This window comes from Mus pahari, chromosome 3 (genome assembly GCF_900095145.1).
Source record: "Mus pahari chromosome 3, PAHARI_EIJ_v1.1, whole genome shotgun sequence".
In the NCBI taxonomy this organism is placed as follows: Eukaryota; Metazoa; Chordata; class Mammalia; order Rodentia; family Muridae; genus Mus; species Mus pahari.
This window is the reverse complement of record NC_034592.1, coordinates 162,830,434-162,842,214: the sequence shown is the minus strand read 5'-3', so window position 1 is coordinate 162,842,214 and position 11,781 is coordinate 162,830,434.

Genomic DNA, 11,781 nt, shown 5'->3' with positions numbered 1-11,781 from the left:
GGTGCAATGCAGGCTGCTAGCCCAGAGAGACTGTCTGGCACATGGCATAGAACTGCACTAAGGTATCTGTCACCCCACCCTCCATGACCACTGAGTTCAATTCCCAGCAACCACATGGCAGCTTGCAACCATCTGGAACTGTAGTCCATGAGATCTCATGTCTTCTGGTGTGCAGACACACATGCGAGTAAAACACCCATATACACAAGCAAATGGGTATTAAATAAAGCTGTTTCCAAAGGAATATGCTGTAAAGAAATGACATTTGGTAAAGAATAACCTTAGCCGGGGTGGGTGGTGGGTGGTGGTGGGTGCAGCAGCAGTGGATGCCTTTAATCCCAGTTTGGCTTTTAGCACATAGTAGGTACTCATTAAATGTGTGCTGAGTGGTGTGAGCAGATATGTAGATACAGGGTGGACTGTGGGGACATGTGTGCAGATCCGGGGAACTCTAGTCAGTAATAGGCATATATGGTGGCTAGAGGAGGGGACATCCTGTTCTCTTCAGCGGTATGGTCACCTCAGGCAGGTTGTAATACATGCCATCGGACATGCTAAAATCCGTACTATTAGATAGGCCAGCATCTATGCTATCACAAGGTTGATCAGACAGGCCAGGATCTAGGTTATCAGACAGATTAGAGTCTACAAAGTAGGGTAGGGGCTACATCATGGGACAGCATCGGGTGTGTACCCGGCTCCCAGATTGTAAGTGTGGCCTTGCAGAGCTATCAACCTGATAAGTGGGTGTTTTTTCTCTGCTCCCTCAGGCCTCTGGAAGCATAGTTCTCTAATGCAGATGAATGACTAAGCCACTTGGAGGAGCCAGACTGCCGGACAGAGGATGAGGTGATTAAAGGCAATTTGGCTTTAAGAGAAATGACTGGCTTGGACAAACAGCCAGTGACACAAGCTACCACACTGACTGGCTTCCTGTGAGACATCAGAGTCCTGTCTGTTTGGTTGGGGGAACTAGAAATACACAGGGATCTTGGGGTAAGTGGCTGCAAGTTATGCTTTGACCCTATGTCCACATGTGCCTAATGTATAGCGTACATGACCACTCCATGGTATGGTTAAGGGGAAGGGGAAGGGGAAGGGGAAGGGGAAGGAAGTTTTTTTATTGTAGATACGAGAGAGGACATCTGGAAGAGTCTCTAGATCGGAAAGGGAAAGAAGTAGACTGAACACAGCCAATGGAATGGACAATGGACTTGGCCAGAGCTATCTGTGTGAGAGAGGATAGGAGGGGGTGAAGAAGAGAGATAACATGGTGAGAAGAACAGAAGAAGGAATGGAAAGGAGAGAAACAGTGAGAGGCACTGGGTTATGTAAGAAGGATGAGTAGCTTCCAGGAGGGACGATCGTGAACTGGGGGCAGGATGCCAGAAGGGCTGGGTTGCTAGCATGGGCTTCCAAGTGTATAACAGGTTCTTGTGACACTGAGGAAGTCTGAAGGCCACGATGGGCGTTGGTACGCTGATAGGTGACACAGGTAGCCCTATGTCCCTCCTGTCAGAGATACAGGAAATGCCTGACTCCCTTTGGCAGAGGAGAACCAGCTTCACAAGTTTGGAGAAAGCTGGCTTGTATCTAGTCGCCAGAAATCCTCTTAGAGTCCAGGTTGGACAAATTGGCTTGCTTTGTGGACGTTGGGCAATTGGAGTTTCTTTGGGACTTAACTCTTGCCTCCACATCCACAATAGGTCAGGGGTCCTAGCTTGTGTTCAGATAATGTCTTGAACAAGGGCTCACCCCTCTATTCTCAGTTCTTCTATGTCTGAAAGCGGGGAACACAGGCCTCCTTCAGAGTTGGTATTCAATCGCTGGGCCTTGTGAAGGGTGCCACTGTGATGCCTTATGTTCTTATCTGCATTACCTGCCAGAGCTGACCAGGCCAGCTCCTGGGCATCAGAACTCCAGAGAGATGACAATGACAAACAGTAGACTGCCCATGTGGCACCACAGATGCCCCAGGAGGGAGTTAGCCTGTGCTCTGGGGTCTTGGGTCACATTAGGATGTCTGGAATCATTCATAATCTACTTGTTTTTGGTCTTATTGTGATTTTTGTTCCAGTATTGGGAATTAAAACCAGAGCTCTGCACATATTAGGCCCAAGCTGATCTATATTCCACACACAACTTCTCAAAGATTTATTTATTTTATGTATCTGAGTACACTGTAGCTCTCTTCAGACACCAGAGGGGCATCAGATCTCATTACTGAGGGTTGTGAGCCACCATGTGGCTGCTGGGAATTGAACTCAGGACCTCTGGAAGAGCAGTTGGTGCTCTTAACAGCCCCCCACCATGTTTTTTTTTTTTTTTAACTTTTTGTAAGTTGTTTTTTTGTTTTGGGAGTTTTGTTTTGTTTTGAGATATATTTTTCTAACTTGCCCAGACTGGTCTTGGACTTGCAATTCTCCACCCTCAGCTTCCCGAGAATCTGGGATGACAGACCTTGCCATCAGGTCCAGCCCCTGATCCACATTAGCCATCAAGCCACCATCCCATGAGGATCATTAGGAACGGGGCCTGCACAGCTGAGGATCTGGACTATAAACTTTTATTCTTTAAAACATTTTAATTTTTTAAAAATTATGTATATATAATACATATACATAATACATTATGTACATATAATACCTGTGTGCCTGCTTGTCTGAATGGGCACCACGTGCATGCAGTACCTGTGGAGGACAGAAGAGGGCGCCGGAACCCCCAGAATCGGAGTTACAGGCATCAGGGAGCCACTTGGTATAGGTGCTTGAAACCAAATCTAAGTCCTCTTTAGAGCAGAAAGTGCTCTTAACCTCTGAACCACCTCTCCAGATTGTTTGTTTTATTTATTTATTTATTTAGCGACTGAGTCTCACTGTGTATCCCTGTCTGTCATGGAACTCTGTAAACCAGGCTGGTCTTGAACTCAGAATCTGCCTGCCTCTGCCTCTGCCTCCTGAGTGCTGGGATTAAAGGTGTGCACCACCACTACCTGGCCCTAACTAAGCTTTTGTTTTAAATAACTTAAAAAGTGATGGCTCAGCAATTAAGAGCACTGGCTGCTCTTAGAGAAGGGCAAGATTTGATTCTCAGAACTCATATGGCAACTCACAACCATCTGTAACCCTTGTCCTAGTGATCCAACACTCTTTCCTTGTGTCTGTGGGTAGTGCATGAACGTGGTGTGTGTGCATACATACACAGATGTGCACACATACACAAAACCCCAATACCAATAAACTACTAAGTAATAATAAAAATTTAAATAAGAAAATTTCATACTTCATTCAGTGATTGGAAAACTTCAGTAAACGAGCGTCGTTTGGAACAACATATGTGGGTTTATCTCCTCAGCTATGCAATTTACAAAATCTAAATATGGATCAAGTATTACCAATGCAAATTTCATGTCAAAATTGAGTGTGTGGAGATATAAGATGCATGTTGGATTTCAGATTCAGTAGAAAAATAGCCATTTCTTATACCAAGCCTATGTCAAAGGAGTAACACTTTGGACACAGCAGGCTAGATTAAATATACTATCAAATGTGTACATGAAAATACTATAATAAAGCAGGCATGGTGGCACATGTTTTTTAATCTCAAACAAAAATGTCATAGTGTGGAGGCAGGAGTGATGGCTCAGGGGGTTAGAGGATCTGAGTCCAGGTTCCAGCACCCACAGTGGGTGGCTCACAACCACCTGTAACTCCAGCTCCAGAGGATCTGATGCCCTCTTCTGGCCTTCAGGGGCACTGCATACATATAGTACAGCTACTGCTCTACAAATATTCAAAAATAAAATATTTTTCAAAAAGTCAAAATGAAACCCATTATTTTGTATACAGACTTAAAACATTAATTGAAATGGTTAAATTAATAAAGAAAGGGTCAAGAGAGATGGCTCAGTGGTTAAGGGCACAGATTGCTCTTCCAGAGGACCCTGGTTCAAATCCCAGCACCCACTTGGCAGCCCAGAACCATCCGTAACTCCAAGATCTGACATTCACATAGACATACACACAGGCAAAACACCAATGCATGTAAAATAAAGGTAAATATGTTTTAAAAAATGAGAAAATATTTTAAAAAATAAAGGGACCAATGGAATCCTGCCAGTTTATTTTTACTTTTGTCTATTGTTATTGAGCCCCATCCTCTCTTTAATTTTTAAAATTACTACTTAGGTTGTTTACCTTATCAGTAGATACCAGGTGCTTCTACCTGCCGAGACATCTTGCTGGCTCCAAATTAAAACGTATGAACTGTGCATGTGAGTTAAAGGCTGTTTACCGGATGAGCATCTGGAAATACTTCATCTCTGGGGGATGTAACCTAAAGGAAGGTTAAACTAAAAAGAAAGACTAAGGGTAGTGTATGCCTGGCCTCTCAGCATTCAGGAAGCCAGGGCAGACGGGTCTCTTACGCTCCTGAGTTTTAGACCAGACACACACACACACACACACACACACACTCTCTCACACACACACTCATTCACATTTACTCAAACACACTCACACACTCATGCATGTACACTCACACACACTCACATACATATGCTCACATGCATGCACACACTCACACTCACATCCACTCATACACATGCACACACACTCACACTCATACACTCACATACACACACTCACATGCATGCACACACACTCACACACACATACACACTCATACATACACACAGAGACAGAGAGAGGAAGACAGTGACAGAGATAGACAGAGACAGAGAGGCAGAAACAGGGCTATATTCCAAGACAGAATCTCACGTAGCCCAGGCTGGTCTCAAACTTGCAATCTTCTTGATTCAGATTTCTCCGTGGGATAACAGGCATGTGTCAGGATGCTAGGCAAAGCTGCCCTGAATTTGAAAGATTTCTATCATTTTCTGTAGGTCTGAGGAGAGAATGAGTCTGGGACTTTCCCTCTGACTCTTGCTCCAGTATCCTGGAATATGCTGTGTGCTTGGGGCCTGTTGGCCAAAGTATGGAGGATGTGTGTCAATGCTGGCCACAGGCTATAGCCCTGCAGTGAGAGTATGGAGCAGTAGGAGTGCCAGGATCAAAGTGTCATACCAGTCACTTCTTAATGCACTTCATGACTCCTACAACCTACTTTGGAGATGGGGGGAAAGAAGACCCCATGATACACCAGGAAGAACCCAGGTGTGCCCCAGAACACACAGACAGGACTATACGTTGGTGTCTGATGTGGCCTGTGCCTAAGACGAAGGCTAGAGGCTGGTCAAGAGGGCCAGTGTCCACAGAATGATGGTGGATATCATGAGCCATGGAAGTCAGAGAAGTTTGCTCAGAAATTGCAAAGGAAGCCAGTACGAACCTGGTGGGAAGGTGCCTGGCTTGTCTCACAGAGACTGTGAGACAACAGGCCCCAGGCATTCTCCAGGAAACTGGAGCAGGAGTCAGAGGGACAGTCCCAGCCTAGTGAAGACCGCTGAATGTCAGCAGTGACCTGTGCTGACATTCAGAGCTCTCGTGAGCTCCGAAAGCAGTTATGGCCAGGCCCTGGTAGCAATGGGGATCATGTATATCCGATGACAGTGAATTCATGAGCTTTTGATCTGTGGATGAGATTCTTGGGGTTGTGTGACACAGCACCAATCAGAAACCTTAAACCAATAGGAATATATTCTTTGTCTTTTCCTTCTTCTTCTTCTTCTTCTTCTTCTTCTTCTTCTTCTTCTTCTTCTTCTTCTTCTTCTTCTTCTTCTTCTTCTTCTCCTCCTCCTCCTCCTCCTCCTCCTTCTTCTTCTTCTTCTTCTTCTTCTTCTTCTTCTTCTTCTTCTTCTTCTTCTTCTTCTTCTTCTTCTTCTTTTAGATTTATTTATTTCATTTTGTATGTAGATGTTTTGCTTGTATGCATGTACGTATGTTACACCACATGCATGCCTGGTGCTTATGGAAGTCAGAAGAAGCCATTAGGTCCTGATCCTGTGAATTGGAGTTAAAGATGGTTGTGAACCACCACGTGGGTACTGAGAACCCAACTTGAGTCCTTGGACAAAGCAACAAGTACTCTTAATCATTAGGTCATTTCTACAGCCCCCAGTACTATAGTTTTAAAGTTCAGAAGGCCAGCAATTCCTAACAAGGCGCTGGTGGGGTCAGTTCCTTAGAGAACCCAGGGGAGGAATGGGGAGTCCCTTCCTGTCTCCCAGATACAGGTGCCACGATCCTTACTGGTGAGTCTAGCTCTCCTGTCCTCACACCACTTTCCTGAGCTCTGTGTCCTCTCATCTTCTAATAAGAACATCTGTCTTGTGACTTAGGGCCCACCCCAACCATGGGGACTTCATCTTGAGATCCTTAGCCCTTTTATATCTGCAAAACCTTTGATTAGGCCCCAGCCTCAGGTGAGCAGGTGAGGACTTGGAGGTTGGTTTCTGAGAACACTGTCGACTGTAGCACTGTGGAAATGAAGGGGCGGGAACTGTGGTGTCTCATTCATGACCCCTAGGGTCTGGTGTCTAGCAGGAGCTCTAGGAACAATTAATGTGCTTCTTCAACTGACGAGAAAAGGAAGCTGTGGTATAAATAGAAAGACTAAGTGGGAGAACAGGAACCAGGTAATTCCCACTGTCTGCAAAACCTCATAATCAAACAAAGCTTTAAAAAATAGAGTGGACTAGGTGCAGTCACTCACCCCTGTAAGCTGTACTGGATAACTTTGTGTCAACTTGACACAGCTGGAGTTATCACAGAGAAAGGAGCCTCAGTTGGGGAAATGCCTCCATGAGATCCAGCTGTAAGGCATTTTCTCAATTAGTGATCAAGGGGGGAGGTCCTCTTGTGGGTGGTGCCATCTCTGGGCTGGTAGTCTTGGGTTCTATAAGAGAGNNGNCTGAGCAAGCCAGGGGAAGCAAGCCATTAAAGAACATCCCTCCATGGCCTCTGCATCAGCTCCCGCTTTCTGACCTGCTGGAGTTCCAGTCCTGCATCCTTTGGTGATCAACAGCAGTACGGAAATGTAAGCCGAATAAACCCTTTCCTCCCCAACTTGTTTCTTGGTCATGATGTTTGTGCAGGAATAGAAACCCTGACTAAGACTAGGGCTCATGTTGGTGAAGCGTAAGGATTATCAAGAGGTTGAGGCCTGTCTGGACTAAATATCATGTTCCAGGCAGGCCTGTGTTACAGAGTTGAAACCCTGTCTCAAAATCTCAACAAATGTTGATGTCAAGAAGTGCATGTTGAAGGGAGCCTGAAATGGCTGTCTCCTGAGAGGCCCTCCCAGAGCCTTACAAATACAGAGGTGGATGCTCGCAGCCAACCATTGCACTGAGCACAGAGTCCCCAATAGAAGAATTAGAGAAAGGACTGAAGGAGTTGAAGGGGTTTGCAACCCCATAGGAAGGACAACAATATTAACTAACCAGACACCCCCACCAGAGCTCCCAGGGACTAAGCCATCATCCAGGGAATACATGTGGCTCCAGCTGTATATGTAGCAGAGGATGGCCTTGTCAGGCATCAATGGGAGGAGAGGTCTTTGGTCCTATGAAGGCTTGATAGATGCCCCAGTGTAGGGGAATCGAGGGCAGGGAAGTGGGAGTGGGTGGGTGGGTGGAGGAACACCCTCATAGAAGCAGGGGGAGAAGGATGGGAAAGGGGGGAAACTGGGAATGGGGATAACATTTGAAATGTAAATAAAGAAAATATCCAATTGAAAAAACTCAACAAACACCACACCCAAGAAATAAAAATGGTATAGGGGCAGTGACAGTCTCCACCTGACCCCAAGCTCTCCTCTTCTAGGGTTGTCAGAGGGGGATGGTAGAGGGTGGAAGAGTCAGCTCTCCCTGAGGAGAAAGGCAGGGTTTCTCTGGATGTCCTGGAACTAGCTCTGCAAACCAGGCTGGCCTTGAACTCAGAGATCTGCCTGCTTCTGGCGTCTGAATTTGGACACTAAAGGTGTTGTACTGGCTAGTTTTGTGTCAACTTGACACAGGCTGGAGTTATAACAGAGAAAGGAGCTTCAGNTGGGGAAGTGCCTCCACAAGATCCAGCTGTAAGGCATTTTCTCAATTAGTGATCAAGTGGGGAGGTCCCCTTGCGGGTGGTGCCATCTCTGGGCTGGTAGTCTTGGTTCTACGAGAGCAGGCTGAGCAAGCCAGGGGAAGCAAGCCAGTAAAGAACATCCCTCCATGGCCTCTGCATCAGCTCCTGCTTCCTGACCTGCTTGAGTTCCAGTCCTTATTTCCTTTGGTGATGAACAGCAGTATGGAAGTGTAAGCTGAATCAACCCTTTCCTCCCCAACTTGCTTCTTGGTCATGATGTTTGTGCAGCAATAGAAACCCTGACTAAATAAGACAGGTGTGCACCATCACATTCAGCTACATTACTTAAGAAAATGTTTGGGAACAGAGTATCTTCTTTTATTATTTATTTATTTATTTATTGGAACAGAGTATATTTTTAAAATTAATGTGTGAGTACTCTGTGGCATGTATACCCACGTGCCAGAAGAGGGCATCAGATATCCTTAGAGACAGTTGTGAGCCACCATGTGGTTGCTGGGAAATTGAATTCAGAATCAGCCAGTGCTTTTAACCGCTGAGCCATCTCTCCAGCCCTCAAAAGAGCATCTTGTAGCCAGGTTCGTCTCCAGTTCCCTGTACAACTGGAGGAGACTGAGAGCTTCTGACCCTCCTGCTCCACTTCCCAAGGCATGGTTCACCACGCCTGCTTCGTGATCATTCTAGCCAAGTACTCCAGCAGCTGAGTCCATACACGTACTTAGTTTTTTTGAGATATGATCTTGCTCTGTGGTTCAGGATGGCCTCAAATTCACAGCAATCCTCTGCCTTAGCCTCACCAGAGCTGAGAATACAGCTACCTGTGTCTTCTCCTCCTTTGGCTCTTTCTCCTCCTTCTTTAATATAAAATAATTATTTATTATAATAATTTTGAAATTAAACATAATTACATCATTTTTCTCTTCCTTTTTCCAACCACATCCATGCGGCTCTCCCCCAGACTCAAGGCCTCTTTTTTTTTTTTTTTAAAGATTTATTTATTTATAATATGTAAGTACACTGTCACTGTCTTCAGATGCTCCAGAAGAGGGCGTCAGATCTCGTTACAGGTGATTGTGAGCCACCATGTGGTTGCTGGGATTTGAACTCAGGACCTTCAGAAGAGCAGCCAGTGCTCTTAACCGCTGAGCCATCTCACCAGCCCATGGCCTCTTTTTAAAAAATTATTGTTACACATGTGTGTATATATTATATTCTTAAATACATAAATATAACTTGTTCAATCTGTATGATGTTACTTTGTATGTATATGATCTCAGAGCTAACCAACTGGTATTGGGTAATTACTGGAGAGCTTATATTTGTTTATTTGTCCACTCTTTACTTATTTACATATTTATTTGTGTGTGTATATGCATGTACCATGATGCTTGTGGAGGTCAGGAGACAGCCTGTGGGACTGGTCCTAGGGGTTGAACTCAGGATGTCAGGGTGGAGGTAAGGGCCTTGACCCACTAAGCCATCTTGATGGTCCCTCCTTTTCCTTTCTTCACCTCCTTTTTGTGTGGTGGTGGTGTGTATGGTATATATGCATACATGTATATGTGTATATGTGCACATGCATGCATGTGTATGTGCACATGTATGTTGCATGTGTATATGTGCACATGTGTGCATGCATGTATATGTGCATGCACACATATGTATGTGTGATGTATGTATACACATGTATGGTGTATGTACATGCATGTATGTGTATGATGCATGTGTATACATGTATGCATGTGATGTGTGTGCATACATGTATACATGTGTTTGTATATGAATGTAGGTGCATGCATGCCATAGCACACATGTGGAGGTCAGAGGACAACCTCAGGTTCTGTGGGCCTCACCTTCCTCTTTGATGTTCCCTGGTACAGCCATATCCACTAGGAACTACAAGAATCATGAAGCCAGCACAGCTTCATGACACAGTTCCAGCAAAGCTGAGCCAAATGCTGCAATTGCTGTGCTTCTAGCTCTAGCCTTTGGGGTTTGGACTCTGTGTGCTGAATTACTGGGGACTTTCTGTATTATGATTCATTTTATATCATTTTCTGAGAAAAATTATGTCTGAGTCTTCTTAGGAAAATCCTAAATATAAACTATCTGGCCACTATATGGAAGTCTTCCTAATGCCCTGGAGATCATTCAGCATCGATAAGCACAGAGCTGGATGAGGCCATCACTCTAGGGATCTTCTTGGGGTATCTGCCCCTGAGCTAACTCAAATCATATAATTGATAAAGGACAAACAGACAATTGACAAACTCTGGCTGGCCAGGAGAACAGGCTACAGATTCAAGGCCTCTCTTTATTATAGCTTAGAGATCTCTATAAATGCAGTTTAAAGATAAGGGGTCATACAGGGTACACCCCTGGAGGAATAAAACTCAGTAAATAGATAGATGGACTGAAATAAGCTTTTCCTACTTTAGAGTTTAGATAATGAAACCTATAGTAAAAGAATTTAGGCATTAGTATTTGCTACTCATAACAAGACCAGTGCAGATATTTTCTGTTTCTCTGGAGTGCTTTCAAACAACAATTCTGCCAGCCTAAAAGCAGGCTGTCATATGACAAATGTGTTTGCTTTGGAGGAGATAGTCTTTAGATTCTTTAAGTTGGAGTTATAGGTCTAATAATAATAATAAGAATATGTTCTGTTTGTATTTTCTAATTTCGACTGAACTTGTAACCCTGGACATGTAATGAAATGTCAGGCACATAATCCGCACATCTGGGATAATGATTAGTCTGTCTTTGTTCTGTGAAACCTGTATAAATAAAGAAACACCTGTTTGCTAGTCAGTAGCGCAGCAGAAGTGGCCTGATTGTTAGTCAGTCAGCTGTGAGATTCCCCTGACCAGGGCACCTGGTTCCCTCCCTCCCCTTACTCCCTCCCTTGCTGGCTTTGAGGTGCCCTGCCAGGAAGGACCCCCCCCACTCTCTTCTCCATGCTGGGGAAGCTTCCTGCCCCCCCAGGACCCCCTAGCAGTTGACCACTATGTTTGCCATTGTAGCTGGTCCACGAGCTTCAGGTGAGTCTCTCAGGATCTTGCTTCCTATCTCACCCAGGAGCACTGAGGTTGCAGATTCAACCAGATTTATGAGGGTCCTGGGATTAGAACTCAGGTCCTCACACATATATAGCCAGAGTTTTCCTCTGGATGAGCTATCGCCCCAGCTCTACCTATTGCTCCTTAATGAACAAACTACCATGACAGGGAGCCCCTGCTACCCAACTGTGTCCCTAATAAAGAGGTGTGGTTCTCTGCTTGGAAGCCGTGAGGACAGGAGACCTCTCTGCATTACACGAGACACAGGCTTTTTGTTTTATTTCACTTTTAGACAAGAGTCTCAATATGTGTCCTGGAACTCACTATGTAAACCAGACTTCCCTCAGATCTACAGGAACCCACCTACCCTGCCTCCTAAGTGCTGGGAGGAAAGGTGTGTTCCACCACACAAGGCAAGTCAGGTGCCTCTGCTTTCAGATGTCAGCAAGCCATCTTGTCTCAGAATCTGAATGAGGGTTGTGACTGCACACTGGGAAGGAGGTGCTGTGTGAGCTGCTGAGAATGGGCTCTTGGCAGGAGCAGTCTGAGCCTCGGCAAGCAGGCATGTGTGTGTGAGCTGCTCCCAAGTTAGATAGATGTGTGTGTGTATATATATATATATATATATATATATATATATATATATATATATATATATATATATATATATATAT